Genomic DNA, 21566 nt, shown 5'->3' with positions numbered 1-21566 from the left:
GGTCTGAGCCAATAATAATTTAGTCTTACTATAAAGAATACAGATAATTTAAAACATTTTGATTTTTAAATATTAATGAGGTTAAAACAGCTGGTGTTCAAAGGGCACAGCATGTCATAGTGGAGTGATCATTGGGCCAGGACCCTGGAACATCTAAGCTAAATTTTTATTTTTTATTAACTTCTCTTTAATTAATGCATTTGTTCTTTAGGATCTCTGATTCTGTAAATGAATAATATTTGGCTACCAGATCACTAAGGTGTTTTCCAAATCTTTAATTTCCCAACTCTAATTTATTGGGATGTGCTCTTTGTATATAGTGCCTCTACTTTGTGAGTCTGTTTTATTGGTAGTAATAAGCTTTTCAGAAGCAATGTTGGCAAAGTGGAAGGATGAATTTTTTTGGGGGGAGGGGGGTGTACCAGGAATAAACTGGTTACTCAACCATGGAGCCACATCCCCGGCCCCACTTTGTATTTCATTCAGAGACAGGGTCTCACTGAGTTGCTTAGTGCTTTACCTTTACTGAGGCTAGCTTTGAAATTGAGATCCTCCCATCTCAGCTTCCTGAGCCACTGGGATTATAGGCATGCGCCACCGTGCCCACCTTGTATGAACTTTTAATGGCAGAAATTTGTATTTTTCTGTCTCTTCTCATGGCACTTGTAGATCTAAGGATAGGAGTAGAAAAATTGAGACTGATGATAAATTTAGTATTTGTTATTATTGGAGAGATGGTAGTAACATGGAGGAAAAAGTAAAATAAGTTCTGAAATCACCTAGGAAAGTAAGCATAGGTTTTAAGGTCACCTAGTGAAGAACAATAGCAGTATTATAAAAGTTGTGAATAAAGGTGAAGTTTACATAGACTGTAAATGATAAGGAATAGAAATATAAAAGTCTTAGTTTGAAAATGGCAGTGGGGAATTGAGAGGAGTAATTCAAAGGACTCATCAATCAGAGATAGTTGAATAAATAACATTCTTTAAGCCATTGACACATTGATTTGAATTAGTTATTAAGATTAGTAGGGGGAAGCCAAAGTTCATAACAGTGTTATAAACTTTTCATTTACAACACTAGACCCTTTGAGACTAATAAAAGCCATAGACTCTCTCCTTAGAAAAATGCACCAACACATACTTTATTTTGCATGTAGTTTCAAGAGGATCAGGTATGTGGTTTTCTCTGTGTGTGTGTGTGTCCTGATCTCTGCTTAGAAGGACACTAGTTATATTGGGTTGGGGCCCACCATAAAGACCTCATCTAACTTTTTAATTGCCTCATGTAAGGATCTATATCCAAAAGCAGTCATGTTATAAAATACTGAAAATTAGGACTTCAAAAATATGAATTTTGGAAGTGTGGGACATAATTTAGCCCATAACTGTGTGTGTGCATGTAAATGCAAAGAAAACTGGAAGGATGTACTCCAAATTGGCAATGGTGCTTACCTCTGGAAGAGAGGATGGGTTTGGAAGCTAGAAGACAAACTGTACCTTGATATTTTAGATAACTGGGCAAAGTTTGATATACTTGTGTTTTTTCTTTCTTCTGTATTTTTGTTTTTGGTAGTACTTGGGAATGAACCCAGGGCCTTACTCATGTTACTCTACCACTGAGCTACATCCCAGCCATCCCTCCCCCCACCTTTTTAAAATTGTATTTTGAGACAGGGTCTCGCTAAGTTGCCCAGACTGGCCTCAAACTTCTGATTCTCTTGCCTAGGCCTTTCAAATAGCTGGGATTACAGGCATGGGTTACCAAGCCTGGTATATATTTGTCTTTATAATAGAAAAAAAATCTTTTTTAATCTTTTCAGTTGGTGAACTGTCCTTTTTTATTTAGGCTGTGTTAATATATTCATTTATTGGAAGTCTAGTTCACTTTGTCTACTAGTAATACATATTAACATCCCTTTATGTGACTCAGTGATTATTTTGTATAATGTGAAAAGGTCTTTAACATGTTTGCAATGTTGTCCTGGAAATATTCTGCTGCTTTTAGATTTAACCAATTTTTCGTTGTTATTTTATTGTAGGATTCTTTAAAGATTGAGGCCCCGTGTTTTTTGTTCATTTCAGTGGTTTTTTCTACTCTGTAACACAGGCATTCTGCTTACTGTATTTGATTCTGCCTAACACAAAGCTATATATACTTAGCTTTCTTTATTCAATACAGGTTCTTATATTTAAAAGAGTTACCAAAACAGTACATACCCACTATTGAAAGATTAGGAAATACAGAAAAAAAAAGAGAAAGAAAGAAAGAAAGAGACAACTATGCTAGCACTTTGGTGTAACCTATACTTATAATAGTACTAGATATTTTTACAATGTTTTTAGTTTACAAAATAATTTAAAATTTCACATTTTCTGTCTCTACTTATTTACTTAGTGGTTTTTCTCATGGATCAGGAAATAAAATAAAGGCTCCATATTAGTGCTTCACTGTCTAGTATAGTAGGTATTAGCTACATGTAACTATTTAAATTTCTATTTAAATTCATTAAAAACAGTAGCTTAGTCACATTAGACATAATTTAAATGCTAAGCAGCCATATGTGACTAAGTGCCTATTGTATTTGACCATACAAGCTGATAATAGAATATTTCTGTCATCACAGAAAGTTCTATTGGATATGTCTAGTCTACAAAGTATAGTAGATGCTCCATATCCCTGGGTTCTGCATCATAGATTCAATCATTTGCAGATCAAAATAGTTCAGGACAAAAATCGCATCTATATTGAATATATATAGACTTTTTTGTCATTGTTCCCTAAACAACACAGTATTGTAGCATTTACATTGTATTAGGCACTAAAAGTAATCTAGTGGTGATTTAAAATATATGTGAGGATATGTGTATATTTTATGAAAATACTATGCCATTTTATATAAGAGACTTGATTGTGGTATGGGTGGTGTCTTGGAACTAATCCTCCCTGGATATTGAGGGATGGCTAATATTAAATAAGGGATGACATTTTCAAATTTGTTTCAGGAATGTGCTTCTGGCTGCAGTTTGAAGGACAGATTAGAAATAGACAGGAATTGTAGATAGGGGCATCATAAGTTAGGAGGATATTGAAGTAATATAGGAGAGAAGCGATAAGGACCTGCACTGCCTGTCATGAGACTTTTTAGTACTTGTCAACAAATATTTTTGTATCATGGAAAAAAGGCAGGGTTTAGAAGCAGGAGAGTATTCCCTTCCCTTAGTTACTTTATCTCAGTCTCAGTGTTTTTAGACTACAAAATGAGCATTTGAATAAGATTTACCTTACCAATTTCCCACAATTCTGGAGCAATGATACATGTAAAAGTACTTTGTGAATTATTAAGTCCTTTAAAATTCGCCATACAATTTTGGTTTACTATGATTCTTTAATAAAATACAATCTTAGTAGAGACTGCCTATACAGCTCATATGGTTAGGCTATTATAATTATTTCTATTTTGAATTCCTCTCAAGTAGTTCAGTTACGCTCCAGCTAATTAGTGACAGAACTAAAACTCTAATACAGGTCTTTTGAGTTATTTCTTTCCCTTCATCTTGTTAGCTCTACTGTCACAATTCTCATTGATGAATTTTACTTCCTATTTAGTTGACCTTTTGTGTACCCAGATCAATTACCTTGATGAATAGCTAGATTAAAGCTTTTAAAATAAACCTGTATGTAAATTTAAAAACTATCTTTTAAGCTGATCTTCATATATTATTAGCTTAGAATATTGTCATACATTCAAAAGTAATAAAATCAAACTATTCTTTTAGGCTTTATTACCACCTAACAGTTCTATATTTACAAAAGAAATTCCACTATCATCTTAAGCCATTTTTGGGGTGCTGGGTATTGAATTAAGCCATTTTTACTTTGATTTAGCACCTGCCATTTGGTAGACACTGGCAGACAAGGTCATACGATTTTGGTTTACCATGATTCTTTAATAAAATACAATCTTTGTAGAAACTGCCTATACAGCTCATATGATTAGGCTATTAAGAAATTAAGATTTTAAGGAGAAAACAGATAAACCAATCCAAGTAAGGTGTGGGAATTGCTTTCATAGAGCTGTGTACTAGATTTTATGGGAGCCCAGAAATGGAGAAACACCTTCAACCTAGAGAGGTCAGGAAAGATTTTCCAGATGAAAAATTTATAGATGGTCACTAAAAGCTTGTAGGTAGATGTTGGCCTGGTAGGTAGGTGGAGAAAGGGTATTTTAGGGGGATGAAATGGTAAATAACAGGTCTCCTTTGGAAAATTTGTAGATTGGAGGGTGGATTGGAGGTAGACAAGATTGGAAATGTGGAGACATTTTGTTTGTAAGTAACATAGAGTGTTTATAGTAATATTGGAGAGAAGGGACAAGGTCTCAGGGAGAGTTATGGTGTTGATTTTGGAGATGTTCAGAAGGTAAAGCTGCAAGAGTTAATGAATAGTTTGATACAAAGGGTAAAGAAGAATAGGGAATAGCTCCTAAGTTTCTAGCCTAGACAGCTGGGTGGATACTGATGCTGTGAATTAAGATAGGGAGGAGCAGTTCATGTGGTAGGGAATTAGAATAGATGGAAAAAATAAGCTCATATTCAGTTTAGGTGATATAGAGTTTAAGCTGCTTGAGATATAGTGAAAATTTCTCATATATAGGGTAAGTACTCAAGGAAGAGGTCTGGGCTTAAGGTGTAAAGTTTGAGAGTCATTGTCTTGGAGGTGTTTTGTTTATTTATTTATTTATTTTTTGGTGGTAATGGATAATTTCTGGGGACTCTATAGGATGAGAAAAAAATAGAGGGCCAAGGAAGAATCTCCTGAAACCATAAATATTTGCATGTATGTGTAAGTGCACATGCGTGGGGCACATTTTACTGGGGATTGAACCAAGGACCTTATGCTTGCTAAGCAAGAACTCTACCACCAAGCTACATTCCTAGCCCCTGAACTCATCAGTATCTAAAGGGAAGGAAATGTTTAAGAAGAATCAGTAGTGGCAGAGAGTTTAATAAAGTGGAATAGATTGGTATGTTAGAAGCTAAGGGAAAAGGGTCTTCAGAAAGTTAGGAATCATTAATAATGTTATACCACAGAGATGATACATAAGTTGAATATGTGAAGTGTTTGAATTTGGCAATATGAAGCAGTTTCAGTGGTGATATGGAGGTAGAAGCCATATTATAGTGTTGTAAGCAGTCTTAAGAAATTATGCTGTGTCCTTCTTAATGTATCCTATTGGGGGTATGAGATGTTGATAAATCTTATTCCTGGTGACCCTCACTTGGTTAAGGTGGTGCCTCCTGCATTTCTCCATTGAAAATTACTCTTTCCCTCTTTATAATGAAAAACACTTGGGGAGAGATTCTTTGAGAGTGTGCAAATATCATTTTTCGCCCTTAACTTTCACCAGTTAATTTTAGTATGCATTAGTGGATCTTGTCTATAGCAATTATTATTGTAGTATTTGCTTAATTACATTTTTCTCTTTCCCGCATTCCTTCTGTATTTCTTTTTTTTTTTAAGAGAGAGTGAAAGAGGAGACAGAGAGAGAATCTTTAATATTTATTTTTTAGTTCTCGGCGGACACAACATCTTTGTTGGTATGTGGTGCTGAGGATCGAACCCGGGCCACACGCATGCCAGGCAAGCGCGCTACCGCTTGAGCCACATCCCCAGCCCCTTCTGTATTTCTTAATTGGAATTTTTCTATAGGAAGAATTGTTCCTTCTCCCTCATAATTGTGGACTTATTTATTACAGGATGGACCCATCGATGTTGATCTAGCACACTCATTATTTTGTTGTTCTGTTGTTCTAGAATTAGGCCATTGGGAGTGCCTTAAGATTGGCTCCTGGATCCTTTGGTCATTCCCCCCAACTTTTTTCAGGTTCTTCTTTACTTTCTGGCATCACATGAAATTCCAGGTTCATTTTACATTTTCTCTGACCTAGCCCTCCAATCAGTCTTTTTTCAAGGAACCTTGTACCTTGTATTGGAAAATGGTATTTAGAAACCAAGATCTGTTTGCTGGATGACTATATATTTTTAAACATATCAGTTTTCAAGTTCTAGGGACCATCATTATCCACAAACAAGTGTATTTCCTGGTCTTGCTACTAAAATTTTGTATGCTTTACAATTAGTGATGTTAACCATTAATATCACATGAGACCTGTGAGACTGTTAAATCGAGTTTTTGGGAAAAAAATACGATTATTTTATTTGATAAACTATCTTCAGAAATATGTGTCAGATTTCATTTGATACTTATAATTAAGTACTCTTGATATAATTCTGTCATAGATCACTTTTTTAAAGCACTGAGGTGAAATTTACACAATATAAAATTAACCATTTTCAAGTGAAAAATTCATTGGCATTTAGTAAATTCCCAGTTGTAAAACCAGCACCTTTGAGTACTTCCAAAATATTTCTATCACTTCAAAGTAAAATTTCTTATCTGTTGAGCAGTTTATCTTTATTCCTTTCTCCCTCTAGCCCCTGCCAACCCATCTCTGTAAATTTATCTGTCTTATACATTCCATGTAAATGGAATCATATAATACATAGCCTTCTGTGTTCTCTTTTCTTTCACTAAGCATAATGTTTCAGAGGTTCATCTATTTTGTGGCATGCATTATTACTTCAATTTTTGTAACTGGATAACAGTTTTGTACTTACATACCACAGTTTTTTAATCCATTCTTCTGGAGAGGACATTTGAACTACTTCAAGCCTTTTGGCTATTGTGAATAGTGCCATCATTAACAAGCATGTTCATATAGTTTGTTTGTATTTTGAGTACCTGTTTTCCATTATTTTGGGTATATACCTCAGACTGGAATCGCAGGGTCATAAGGTAATTCTATATTTAACTTACTGAGGAACTGCCAAACTATTTTCCACAGCAGTGAACCACTTTGCATCCCTAATAGCAATGTTTAAGGTTCCATTTTTTCCACACTTCTGACAGCACTTTTTATTTTCTGTATTATTTTTATGTGTGTGAGCGTGTTTGTTTCTATTTTTTAGTATAGCCATGCTAATAGATAAGAATTAGTACCTTACTGTGGTTTTGATTTGCATTTTCCTAATGACTAATGATGTTGAGAATCTTCTTATGCGTTTCTTCCACTGCCAAAGCTAAGGCATGAGGATTCCCCCTTCTTGAGTCTAAATTCTTTTGCACGTGGATATCCAATTGTCTCAGCACCATTTATTGAAGATACTGTTCTTTCTCCTTGGAATTATCTCAGTGTGCTTGTCAAAAGTTCAACGTTTTACCTAGGGGTAGCACTTTAAGGTTTTTCCTTGGCATATCCAAATTGTCAGCATTACTACTTTTGTGCTTGGGGGTTGTTATTAAGTAAAATAAGGATTGCTTGTACACAAGTACTGCAGTACCTACCCCAGTAGCCAATCTGATAACCCAGACAGCTACTAACTGACTAACAGGCAGGCTGTATATACAGTGTTGATATTTGCAATTTATGTATCTGATATGGAATTAATATCCTTACTTTGGAAGACTCACACTTTCTGATTTGAAAGCCTACTGCAGAGCTACAGTAATTGAAAGTGTGGTTATTGATTTAAGGATAGACCAATGGCATAGAATTAAAAGAATTATGGCCAATTGATCCTTCTCCATTGGATAATTTGTCTTTTCCTTCTGTTGTTTCATTTAATGTGCAGAAGTTTTTAGGTTTGATGTACTCCTATTAATTTTTATTTTTGTTGTCATATCCAAGAAAGAATTGCCAAATCCTATGTCATACAGTCTTCCCCCTGTAATCTTCTGTAAGTTTTTTAGTACAGGTCTTACATTTGATTTTAATCTGTGTTGAGTCAATATTTGTACATGGTGTATGATAAAAGTCCCATTTCATTCTTTTGCATGTATATACCCATTTTTCCCAGCATAGTTTGTTGAAGAGACTGTTTTTTCCCCACTGTGTATTGTTGGCATCCTCATCAAGCATCATTTCATTATATGCATGAGGGTTTATTTCTGGGCTCTGCATTCTGTTTCATTGGCCTATATATGTTTATGGCAGTACCACACTATTTTGATTTCTGTAGCTTTGTAATATGTTTTGAACTCAAGAAGTTGTGAGGCTTACAATTTTATTCTTCTTAAGAGTGTTTTGGCTTATTCAAGATCCCTTGAGATCCCATTGGAATTTAGGTTGTTTTACTTAATTTCTGTTTAAAATGTCATTAGTATTTCTATAGGGATTGCATTGACTCTGTAGATCACTATGTATTGAATGGTCATTTTAACAATGTAAAATCTTCCAGTCCATGAACTATTGGATGCCTTTCCATGCATTTGTGTCCTCTTCAGTTTCTTTCAACAATATTTTGTAGTTTTCAATGTATAAATCGTTCTCCTCTTTGGTGAAGTTTATTCCTAAGCATTGTATTTTATTTTTTGATATCATTGTAAATGAGATTTTCTTAATTTTCTTTTTGTAATGTTCATTGTTAGTGTATAGAAATATGATTGATTTTTGCTTTGCAACCATTACTGAATTTGTTATTTTGACAGGTTTTTTTGGGGGAAGGCAGTATTGGGGATTGAACTTGGGGCGCTTTAGCCCTAAGCTACATCCTCAGACTTTTTTAGTTTTATTTTGAGACATAGTCTCAATAAATTGCCAAGACTAGCCTTGTACTTGTGATCTATTTGTCCCCGCCTCCTGAGTAGTTGGGATTACAGATATGTGCTACTATACCCCGTCTTTAACAGTGTTTTTGAGGAATGTTTAGGGCTTTCTGCATATATGATCATGTCATCTGATCATTCTTCCTGTCCACTTTGGAGGCTTTTTATTTTGTTTTATTGTTTAATTTCTCTGGATAGGACAGCTAAATACTGTATTGAATAGAAGTGGTAAGAATGGGCATCCTTACCTTGTGCCTAATCTTGGAGTAAAAGCTTTCAGTCTTTTGCTGTTGTATATATTTTTTATATAGCACTCTTTTTATATTGAGTTAGTTTCCTCCTGTTCTTAGTGTTTTAAACATTTTTGTCATGAATGGTGTTGAATTTTGTCAAATGCTTTTTTTGCATTGAGATGATAGTGTGGTTTTATCCTTCTACTAAAGTGATGTCTTAAATCGACTGATTTTCGTCTGTTGATTCATCCTTGCATTCCAGGAATAAATCCAAGTGTTGTGACCAAACTTAATTATTTTATTTACTCTTTAATGAACTTACTTAGTTTATTTATAATATTTAAACTCATCTATATCTGAACTATCAGTGTTTTTAAAACCTTCATTTTAATGTTCATACTTTTAATAATTTAGGTTGGTACTTAGGATAGAAAAACATTGAATAGCAAGTAATTATAGTTTTTATAGCTAATATGGTTTTCAGGTTATTAGTCATAGGATGTATTATTCTAATATGTTAAAATTTCTTACAAGGCACACAACTGTGTTCTTTTTTTTTTTTTCAAAGTAATCTTGTCCTATCCAAGATCCCTTGGTATTCTATAGGATATTTAGGATGTTTTTCTCAGTCTCAGCACAAAATGCTGTTAGGATTTTGATAGGAATTGCATTGAATCTATAGATCACTGTGGGTTGAAAGGTCATTTTAACACTGTAAAGGCTCCCCATCCCAAATGTGTGTACAATTATGTCATGTAGTCATTTTTTTTTTTTTTTTTGGTATGAGGGATTGAACTCAGGGGCAGTTGACTGCTGAGCCACATCCCCAGCCCTATTTTGTATTTTATTTAGTGTCTCACTGAGTTGCTTAGTGCCTCGCTTTTGCTGAGGCTGGCTTTGAAATCACGATCCTCCTGCCTCAGCCTCTGGAGCCTCTGGGATTACAGGCATGCACCACCACACGCGACAGTGATCTTTTGATGACTCCACTTTCATTTTTGATTTGCTGAAGTTTGAAATTCATAAGTACTTCATGAAAGAATTTTACTTAAAAATAGAATTTTAGTGAATAAAACAGATTTCAGTGATAGTCATATTGGAAAGTCAAATATTGTATTCCATCCAAATTTCATTTAAGTAAACTTGGTTTACTCTTGAATGGCATTTCAAATGGCTTGTTAGGTAATGTTTTAATTGCCAGCAAAAGCAGTCGCTTTTCTTAAGTACAATAAGCAATTACACATGAATCATAGATTTATCAGATTTGACATTAGGAGACTTCAGGGGTAATCTATTCCATTTTACTGATCTTACAGTTGAGAAAATGAAGAATCACATGGCTTGTAGCATAGTGAGATAATGAATGAACCCAGCTCAGAAGAACCAAGTGCTCCTAACTTCTAATAGAAGATTGTTCTGCCATGGCATTTTAGGATTTTAATTCTCTTCATTTCAGCAGACTTTTATGTATATTAACCATTGCTCATTTGGGAGTCCAAGAGCACAGGGTAAGATACTATAAGACTAGAGAAGAAGAGAGATAGGTATGGGTCTAACTATGCAGGGCCTCCTGAGTCATGTTAGGAAGCTGATAATCTTAGTAATTATAGCAACCTATTCTTAGGTACTTATAAAGCATTCAAGATTTCAGGAAGGAATGTTGCCTAGGGTTGGGAGTTGAGGGGAGAATATATTCTTTAAAAGCACCTTAATTGATTCTCACAGATGGTATCTGTGGAAATTTCTACATGCAAGCTTTTAATCTATAAATGTATAATCATACAGGTTAGTATAAAGGTTCCACATGCTTCCATGTATTGCAGAGATGTTCTTAGTTTATAGAAAATAAAATGAGTGGATTCTCATGATATCAATAGTGTATATGCACATTAGCAATAAATTTATATAGAATGTTTGAGACCCATATGACCAAAACTGTAAAACTTAACTGAAGTACATTAAGGAAAATTCAAATGAGAAAAATACTAGATTATCCAATATTATATTGATGTTGATGTTCCCCAACATCAATCTAGTTAATAGATTGAGTGGAATCTAGTCAACATCCCTACAAAAATTTAAGGAGGCTTTGACAATATTATTTTGTCAAGTTGCTCTGGAAGAGTTAACTGGTGAGACAAACCAATGAAATTTGGTTTACAGAGTAATGCAGGTGTGTTTGAAAGGAAAAACTGATCCTATCCGATATTTGGCTATATTATAAAGTAAGCAATTTGGTACTGGCATATGTATAGTCAGGGAGGTTAATGAGACCAGATATCAAATGTTGAAACTGACCCAAATATAAATTTGGTATTTGACAGATTTTTCAGAATTCAGATCAGTAGAGGAAAAAAGAGATTTTTACTTAATATCATATGCCAAAAACAGCAAATGAATTAGGAATTACCAAATTCAACCTTAAAAGAAAAAAATAATATGACTATTCATTTTAATATTTGACAAAATAATTTATTAAGAAAACTATTCTGTGATTATTTGTTGGTACATCAACATTACAAAAATGATGATTTACAATAACATAACAATTGTGTAAATCAGATATATCAGTGGGAGAATTACCACTTTCTAAATAGTATCATTTATGATTCCGGGGACAAGGTGCAGTAGGGAGGTCAGAAACCATAAATATATCTTAAAGAGGTATTATTTACAGGGTAAGAATGGATTTTCTAAGCATGAGAACAAAGAAACAGAATTAATAAATTTGATGGTGGAAAAATAGTACATATGTCTTTGTCAGAGATGACATAAAAACCATAAACATTTATAACATAAGGCCAATAAAGGGTTGATACACTTATACACGAAGAACTTATACAGATGAATATTTTTTTTAACAAAAAGACCAAAAACCCAATTGGAAGATAAAGAAGTGATGAGGCTATTCATAAGCAAAAGGAATATGGGATAAATAGTTAATACATATAAGAAAAGATACCCAACTTTGTTTTTTTTAATTATTTTTGTTATAAATGGACACAATACCTTTATTTTATTTGTTTATTTTTATGTGGTGCTAAGGATCGAACCCAGTGCCTCACACATGCTAGGCAAGCTCTCTACCACTGAGCCATTACCCCAGCTCCCCAACTTTATTTTTAAAATCAAAGAAATGAGTTAAAAACAGGAAGATCCTCAGTCCTATTGACAATAGTAAAAAATATACATACATACACCTCAGTGTTGCTGTATTCAAATGATTTTTATGCACCACTACTGGGAATGTAAGTTGACACAGCATTTCTGGAGGGCAGTTTCTCAGATAAAATAAAAAAACCTTAAAAAATGTTCATGCCCTTTGACCCAACAATTCTACTTCTAAGAATCTATTCCAAGGATACAATTAAGAAAGTGCACAAGAGTTTATAAATGAATTCAAGGATATTTTTTACTGTATTAATTGTAATAGAAAAGTTGAAAAAGTTTTATAACACTTAGGGAAATAGTTAAAGAAATTGTGTTTCAGCAATCAAAATGATGTTTTGCCAAAAATATTTAATGATGGAGAAAATGCATGTCATGTAATGTTCAGTATAAAAAGCAGGATACAAAATCAATAGGCCAAATAATTGTACTTTTAAAAAAAATTAGCCAAATTTTTAATTGACATAGAGATTATAACATTTATGGCACATGATAATTTGGTACATATATTCAATGTGTAGTGATCAAATCAAGGTCATTCGCATTTCCCCCTCCTTAAATTGAAAAAATATATATATGTGAGAGAAAAAGAAATAGATTGAAAGCACATGCAGTGCTTGCTTTGGAAGTAAATGTACTAAAATGGGAATGATGCAGGGAAGACTAGCATGCCCTCTGCACACAAGGATGACATACAAATTTGTGAAGCATTCCATGTTGTTTCTAAAGAAATAAAAGAAAGCACACCCAAAAAAGAAAGCGCACCCAAATGTAAAAACTGTTTATCTCTGGGTGCTAGGATAATATATGATTATTATTTTCTAGGCTCTGTATTTTCAAATTCTCTATAGTGAACCTAATTTATTTTTGTGATTCTGTAATATGTTGAAGTAAATATATATTTTAAGACCCCACTTATATTTTCCCCTTTGCTGTTACCTTTAAGTTTCTCCAGGAAGCAGCTGCTAGAACCTGAACCGATTTCTGCCTGTGTGACTTGATTCAAAATTATAAAATACCAACATGCTAGTGAGAGATGACTTTAGCTTGTCTGTCCTGTACTGCACATTGCATCCTGATCACATGAAGTCTACCATTTAAAAAACAAACAAACAAACAAACAAAAAACTTCTCAAGATTTTGTCCTGGCCTGAATAGACACTTCTCAGAGGAGGACATACAATCAATCAACAAGTACATGAAAAAATGCTCACCATCGCTAGCAGTCAGAGAAATGCAAATCAAAACTACCCTAAGATACCATCTCACTCCAGTAAGACTGGCAGCCATTAGGAAGTCAAACAACAATAAGTGCTGGAGAGGATGTGGGGAAAAGGGCACTCTTGTTCATTGCTGGTGGGACTGCAAATTGGTGCAGCCAATTTGGAAAGCAGTATGGAGATTTCTCGGAAAGCTGGGAATGGAACCACCATTTGACCCAGCTATTCCCCTTCTCGGTCTATTCCCTAAAGCCCTAACAAGAGCATGCTACAGGGACACTGCTACATCGATGTTCATAGCAGCTCAATTCACGATAGCAAGACTGTGGAACCAGCCTAGATGCCCTTCAATAGATGAATGGATAAAAAAAATGTGGCATTTATATACTATGGCGTATTATTCTGCATTAAAAAATGACAAAATCATAGAATTTGGAGGAAAATGGATGGCATTAGAGCAGATTATGCTAAGTGAAGCTAGTCAATCTTTAAAAAACAAATACCAAATGACTCCTCTGATATAAGGGGAGGAAACAAGGACAGGGTAGGGACAAAGAGCTTGAGACGAAGATTTACATTAAACAGGGATGAGAGGTGGGAGGGAAAGGGAGTGAGAAGGGAAATTGCATGGAAATGGAAGGCGATCCTCAGGGTTATACATAATGTCATATAAGAGGAAAGGAGGGACAAGACAAGATAATACAAATGGAAGAAATGATTTACAGTAGAAGGGGTAGAGAAAGAAAAGGGGAGGGGAGGGGAGGGGAGGGGAGGGGAGGGGAGGGGGGATAGTAGAGAATAGGACAGACAGCAGAATACATCAGACACTAGAAAGGCAATATGTCAAGCAATGGAAGGGAAACTGATATGATACAGCAATTTGTATATGGGGTAAAAGGGGGAGTTCATAATCCACGTGAATCAAACTGTGTAATATGATGTATTATGAACTATGTAATGTTATGAACGACCAATAAAAAAAAATAAAAAATAAAAAAAAAAAAGATTTTGTCCTGGTAGTATAGCTTCTGTTTTTTTTCCCCCAAGTCTGATAGTTCACAGGTAAAATTATGAAGAATATAGGAATTTTGTGATAGAGGAGGAGAAGAATAAGAGAAGTGCTATAGCTTTGTTTTCTGGTTTCTCTGGATTTTAGTTTTGACTTGGGATGCTTTGTCCTTCCTACATCTACCTTTAAATTAAAGAAAGTATCAAAATAAGGCCAGAGATGAGATTGTATGGAAGTAATAACTGTATACTAATAAAAGCATAAAAGGAGAAATCTTTCCTTTATTTTGACTCCCAAACCTAAGTTAACCTTTCATCCTAGTTCTCTATCAAAGTGAGAGTGAAGACCTTCCAGGTGGAAGGGATTTCAATTAAATCAATGTTTATATGAGTATTTTCTCAGTGAAGCATTATGAAACTTGGTATGGTAGATACAAAATATGTTCTAAGCCCTTATTGAGTATATAGACTAATTGGATAAAATTTAATACTTAAACCTAAATTTAAAAAATGATTTAAAGAATAGTTTAGAACCATAGTGGAAGAAATTACGTGACCAATTGATTAACTGACCAATGAGGTAGGTAAATCGGTACTCAGAGGAGGGAGAATTACTTTAGGCTTGGAGAAGAGAGTGTATGGATAAGATTTAGGAAGGAGGTAGCGTTTTGAGTGAAGTCTTGAGGGACTTGTACTCAAATGAAGAAAGGAGAAGACATTCTAGGCAAGAGAATTGGTGACAGTAAAAGTGCAAAACCATGTCTGGGTGTTAGTGAATACAATCATCCCTCAGTATGTATAGGGGATTGACTCCAGGATCCTCCTCAGATACCAAAACCCACTGATATTTCAAGCCCCTTATATAAAATGGCATAGTATTTACATATAACCAACACTCATCCTCTTGTTTACTTTAAATCATTTTTAGATAACTTACAATACCTAATGCAATGTAAATGCTTTGTAAATAGTTGTTATATTATATTGTTTAGGAAATAAAGACAAAGGGAACAAGCCTATATGTGTTCAATACAGATGAAACTTAAAAAAATATTTTCAATCTTTGGTTGTATCTGTGGATGAGGAATCCATGGATAAGGAAGTCTTAACATCAGTTTGAATAAAGTGTTGAATTTATGAATTAGAGCTGAGGGAGACACGACTGAAAAGGTCAGTTGGCATCAAATCAACTATTCCAATAGTGTTATAGTTTGCAGGGAGCCATTTGAGAATTTGAGGAGGAAGACTAAGAGTTTTAAGGGTTTTTTTTTTTTAAGAAGATGAATCTTGAATGGTATATAGCAGTGAATGACAGGTGTGAGCTTGGACTTAGGTACTGGGTTAGCTGCATCAGAATTACCTTGGGGTTTTAAAAAATAGTTTCGGATCTCTGTATCACATCCTTGAAGATTCTTGTGCAGCATGTCTGGGAGCATAAAGAGCCTATATTTTTAAAAAGCTCCCAGAGGATAGTCAGGCTAGGAAACAGCTCTCCTATAGAAAGTATGAGAAGGAATAGGGATTTTTTAAAAAGTTGTTCTATGTTTCAAGTTCCTTGCTAATGGCTATGAAATGATATGAAATGTATTTCTTAATTTCCTTTTTTAGTATTAATATCTGGTTTGTAGGAACACTTATAAAGATATTTTATCAAAACTTAAAAAGAAAAATATTCTAAAGCAGCCAACACTTAAAATTGATTAAATACAGATTTGACCAACATTGCCAAGCTTGATTTTGTATATTGTGTACATACATATCTGTGTATATGTATGTGTGTGTATATATACATCTATGTACATATGTGCCTAATAGCTATAGAATACATACTTTTTCTTCTGTTGGAGCTCATTTGTATATACAGTATTCTCCCCTTATCCACATTTCTCTTTCTGTGGTTCATTTACCTGTGGGTCAGCTGTAGTCCAAAATATTAAATTGAAAACTCCAGAAATAAACAGTTCCAAAGTTTTAAATTATATGCCTTTCTGAGTAGTAGAAACGTATGCCTGGTGCATAAATTATTCCTTTGTCCAGTGTATCTAGACTGCATGTACTACAAGTCTATTAGTCACTCATCAGATTGACTGTTAGTATCACAGTGCTTGTATATAGGATTTGGTGCTATCCACTAGGGATCTGGGAACATATAGATATGTGCAGATAAAGAGGGACTACTGAGGGTTCTAATTTCTTCATATCCTTGTCAACATTTGTTAATATTTTTTAAAATTTGAGTCATACTAGTAGATGTGCAGTGATGTTTTATTGTGATTTTTATCTTGCATCCTCCTGAAGACCAGTGTTATTGAACATCTTTTCATGGATTTTTTTCTTAGGCTTCTTTAGAGAAATGCCTATTGGATCTTTTTTTAATTTTTAATTGGGTAATCTTTTATTGTTATATTACAAGAATTATTTATATATTTTTGATACCAGTCTTTTACCAGCAGAATCATTCTTAAGGATTTTCCTGTTCTGTGAGTTGTCTTACACTTTCTTGACATGTCCTTTAAAGTAAACAAGATTTCAATTTTGGGGGTGAGGGTACTGGGGATTGAACTCAGGGACACGTGGGCACTGAGCCACACATCCCCAGCCCTATTTTGTATTTTATTTAGAGACGGGGTCTCACTGAATTGCTCAGCACCTTCCTTTTGCTGAGGCTGGCTTTGAACTTGTGATCCTCTTGCCTCAGTCTCATGAACTGCTGGAATCACAGGCGTGTGCCACGGCACCCCACTGGTTTTAATTTTATTTAAGTTCAATTTATCTGTTTTTTTTTCTTTCTTTGCCATTGCTTTTAGTGTCTTATCTAAGAAAATTTTGCCTAACCAAGGGTCATGAAAGAATTCTGTATTTTCTCCTAGGGCTTTTATCATTTATATTCTTCTAATTTGGTATGTAATCTATTTTGAGGGTCATTTTGCATGTGAATATCCAGTTATCTCGGGAGCATCTAGGGAAAAGACTATTTTTTTGTCCCATTTAATATTCTTGACACTCTTGTAAAAATTAGATAACCATAAATGTTTAAATGTTCATTTCCAGAATTTCCATTCTACTTCATTGATCTGTATTTCTGTCTTTGTGGTAGTACCACCCTGTCCTAATTACTGAAGTTTGTAGTAAATTTTTTGTTTGTGTGTTGCTGGGAATTGAACCCAGGGTCTTGTGCATACTAGGCAAGCACTCTAACAACTGAGCTATATCCCCAGCCCCTGTAGTAAGTTTGAAATGAGGAAGTACATTTTTAATTTTTTTCTTCAGGAATATCTATTACTCATTTGCTGGATCCTCTTTGTCTACAGTAAGTAATGTTACTTTCTCGTGAATCCTTTTTTGTCTCAATACTTCTTTTTTGGGTGGGCTGGGGTCCTGGAGATTTTATCCAGGGGTGCTTTACCACTGAGTCACATCCCCAGCCATATATGTATATATTAATTTTGAGACAGGGTATCACTAAGTTGCTGAGGGCCTCAGCCTCCCAAGTTGCTGGGATTGCCATTGTGTGCCACTATGCCCGCTTGTCTTATTTCTTCTTGAATTTTAACATTTTCTTACTTTTTACTTTTCTGGAGACATTATTCGTTATGTTTATTCTTATTTGGGCTTTATTTCTAAAATACCTTTTCTAATTCTTTCTTGAGTTCTCTATTATTTATGAATTTATCTAACTTGGATTTATGTTGTTTTTTTCATATCTGGTATCATTTTCTTAATTTCTTTTTAGCTTATTTTGCAATAATTTTCACTTTTGATATGTTTTATAAGCATGTTTTTCTGTTGTGTTTTCCTTGTCCATAGGACTGTTATTCTCATTATTTTATATTTTGTTTTGCTAACTTTGTATGAGTTTGATGTTGAAACTTTTCTGCTGCTCATATTTATGTGAAAAAATTTTTTTCTGAACTTTCAGATGTTTTGGTTCAGATGGCTTTTTTAACTTCATGGAGCTCCCCTTTGTGGTGTTTTCAGTGGTAACCTCTCTTTCTTTCCCTTACTTTTGTTTAGACCTTCATTCCCTATGGCTTCTGTTGTCCTTTATTCTGTCCAGTTTTAATTCTCATTCCAGTAGTTTCTCATCACAGTGGCCTAAAGTGGTCAAATTTTGTTGTTACTATGCTGGAGTTGAACCCAAGTCCTCATTCATGCTGAGCATGTGCTCTACCACTAAATTACACCCTTACCTTTCAATGGTCAGTTTGGAGAGTTTCTGATGCTAGACTTCTTCAATTCCTTCAAACTTTATCTCAGACCCCTAGAGTTTACTCACTGTTGGAATGAACACAAATTCTTCCAATTTCACTGCTGTTCCTAGTTTGCCCAATATGATTTCTACCGAGTTCTTTGCTATTTGGGGATTTTTGCCTGAGGCCTGCTCATGCCCTCAGCTTATTACCACAGAATTGCTAAGACTATACATAATCATGTAGCTGTTGGTAGTCTCTTTCTTTGTGCTTGTATTTTGAGATTCAAAGGAGTTTCTTATATCCTGGTTTTGTTGTCTATGTTCATCTGTTCTGTTCTTGGTTTTATCTAATTGTTCTGTTTTTAACATGAGAATTTGGGAAAATGAAAATAATACACTTCCATTGCCTTACCATCTCCCACATTCTGTGCTTTTAAAAACTCTTTATTGAAGTATAATTTATATGTAGAAAATGCAAATATCATACATTTTATATAGGTACATCCATGTAAATTCGTGCCCTGTATACCATCATATTTGAAAGACAAATTTAATTGCATATAGAAATCTGGGTTCAACACTCATTTTTTCCATTTAATGCTTTGAAAATACTACTCCATTATCTTTTTTGAATCCATTGTAACTATTGAAAAGTCTGATGTCCATCTGCTCTTTTTATTTCATATGTTATTTGTTTTTTCTAGATTCTTTTAATGTATGTTTTTTTGCTTTGATATTTTAAAATTTAATTATGAGTACGTTCAGGTGATATTTTCTTATTTCTCCTTTTGGCACTTTGTGGGTTCTTCTAATATGAACTCTTTCATCTTTAATTTTGGCATATTTAATCTCTTTATAAACATTTCTTTCTCTCCATTTTATTTTTTCCTTTCAAATAGATGCTAATACACCTTTGTTTTCCTTTTATTTATTGCTACTTTTCATACCTAATATTTCTATTCTGTTTTCTCAAATATGTCTTCTTCCCCAGCCTCTTCCATTTTAGGCTTTTTATTTTCCCTGCCTGTTATTCATTGCCCCAGGCATATGTCTTTGTATGCTTTCAACATATGACCCTTGGTAAACCACTTCAGCTCCAAGGTAGTTTTGATGAGTGCAAAACAAGGTGAACTCTTGACCTAGTTATTCAGGGATCTGCTAGACAAGTCAAAATGTACAACCAGATTTCTTTGAGAGCAAGGTCTCTGTTTTTCCCTCTGATTCCAGCAAGTAATATCTAGAATATGGGTTGCTATCCCTATGGGGGATTGTATGTGAGTAAGTATAAATGTCACAACACTTTTCTGAAACTTAGCAACTTCTTTTTTCCTTGTGTACTCCTGGTTGCTATTAGTTTTTCATTACATTCCAGTGTTCAGAAAAAGTTGTTTTCTATCTGACAGTTTTTTCCAGTTTACTCATTGCATTAGTGAAGGGATGAGTTTTTGGAGTATTATACTTTTGTCATTTTTTTTTGTTACATTACTCCTATATTTTTTTTTTAAAGAGAGAGTGAGAGAGGAGAGAGAGAGAGAGAGAGAGAGAGAATTTTTTTAATATTTATTTTTTAGTTCTCGGCGGACACAACATCTTTGTTGGTATGTGGTGCTGAGGATCGAACCCGGGCCGCACGCATGCCAGGCGAGCGAGCTACCGCTGAGCCACATCTCCAGCCCACTCCTATATTTTTTAACATCACATTTACATTGATGCTTGTACCAAAAAATGTGTATCTTATTCTTAGTAGAAAAATCATTCTAAAAGTTTCAAGATTATTGATCTGCAAGTGACAGGAAATTCAATAGGTCCACTGATATTGTTAGTATTAATAGTGTGTTAGGAATAGATATCTCTATTTCACCACTTACTGGCTTTGAGACCTTGAGCAAGTCAGCCTCTGAGACTCAGTTTCTAGTCTGTTAGATGGCAATAACAACAACAATAATAATACCTATCTTATAGAGTTGGAGGGAGAATGAAGTAAAACAGTGTAGTGTTGGGCATTAGACCAGCCAAATAATATGTGCCCAGTTAATGGTAGACACTGTTGTTCTTTACCAAAAATGATTATAGAATGGCTGCTCTTTTAAAAAAAATAATGTTGCAGTGGCAGAACAGCAAGGGCTATATTCAAAGCATAAAGTGGACCACTGTTACATTTTCCTTCTGTTAATTTCTGCATTTCATTTCTATGGAAAAATAGGCAACAACATCTCCAAGCTCTTCCTGCTGAAAGAGAGTGAGGTTGGGGGAAGTAACCCTTGTTACTTGTTCTCTGCCAAAGTCCTTATTCTCTATCAAGTGGGGTGTGGATAGTTAAGGGCATTCAGCATCAGAGCATTCCAGATGTCCACAGTGGCAGATGGCAGGTGACTGGACAAGGCATAAGTAGGGCAGGGATCATGCTAAGACAACAATAAACAAGACAGAAAAGCATTACTATTTTTGTAAACAATGAGCACAAAAGCAACTAGTTAGTATTTCATGCAGTCTCGGAAAACCATGAAGACAGTAACTCATAATCATATCAGTGAAAAGCAGATTGAGTTTATCAATATAGGAGGTTAGGAAGATTTGTAGATCTATGAGATCAGACTCAAATTAACTCAGGACAGCTTGTGACTTTGTGATCATTATTATTAGGCACTCCCACACAAGAATCCTATTTTATAGCCTCCAGCTTTACTTACTTTTGGTAGAGCTGAAACAAGTATACATTTTAAGTTACATTAGAATAGCTGTTCTTATAAACATTGCTGTAAAAATATAAAAATCCTTAGAAGCCAAGATCAAAATGAAAATATGGAAAATTATAATATAATAACTACTCTATCCTTTAGTGATATTACAACTGTTTTATATTACAACTATTTTGGACTAAGCATCTCTAGGGATGAAGTAAAACTGAAGGTTTTTTTAGGGTAGATGATGGTGGCAAGGCAGTCAAGAGACCATCTCATAGCATTTGTCTTGCTGTGACATTTATTTCTGGATCTATCAGTTTTAGGTTATGAACTTTAAAAACATAAAGATTGTGTATTTAGAAATTTTTGTTGTACACAGTGTGTAAGATAAAA

The 21566-nt window shown here is 34.4% G+C and overlaps 1 protein-coding gene and 1 non-coding gene across 2 annotated transcripts in view; both read left to right on the top strand.

The window, feature by feature from the left end:
* Positions 1 to 21566, top strand: part of Abcb7 (ATP binding cassette subfamily B member 7) — a 103840-nt gene that overhangs the window by 12059 nt on the left and 70215 nt on the right. The window lies entirely within an intron of this gene.
* LOC113194510 (U6 spliceosomal RNA) lies at positions 12687 to 12791 on the top strand. Its single transcript, XR_003302299.1, has one exon. It is a non-coding gene; the product is annotated as a U6 spliceosomal RNA (small nuclear RNA).

This window comes from Urocitellus parryii, chromosome X (genome assembly GCF_045843805.1).
Source record: "Urocitellus parryii isolate mUroPar1 chromosome X, mUroPar1.hap1, whole genome shotgun sequence".
Lineage (NCBI taxonomy): Eukaryota > Metazoa > Chordata > Mammalia > Rodentia > Sciuridae > Urocitellus > Urocitellus parryii.
The sequence above is the reverse complement of the archived record's forward strand: the minus strand, read 5'-3'. Positions and strand labels throughout refer to the sequence as shown.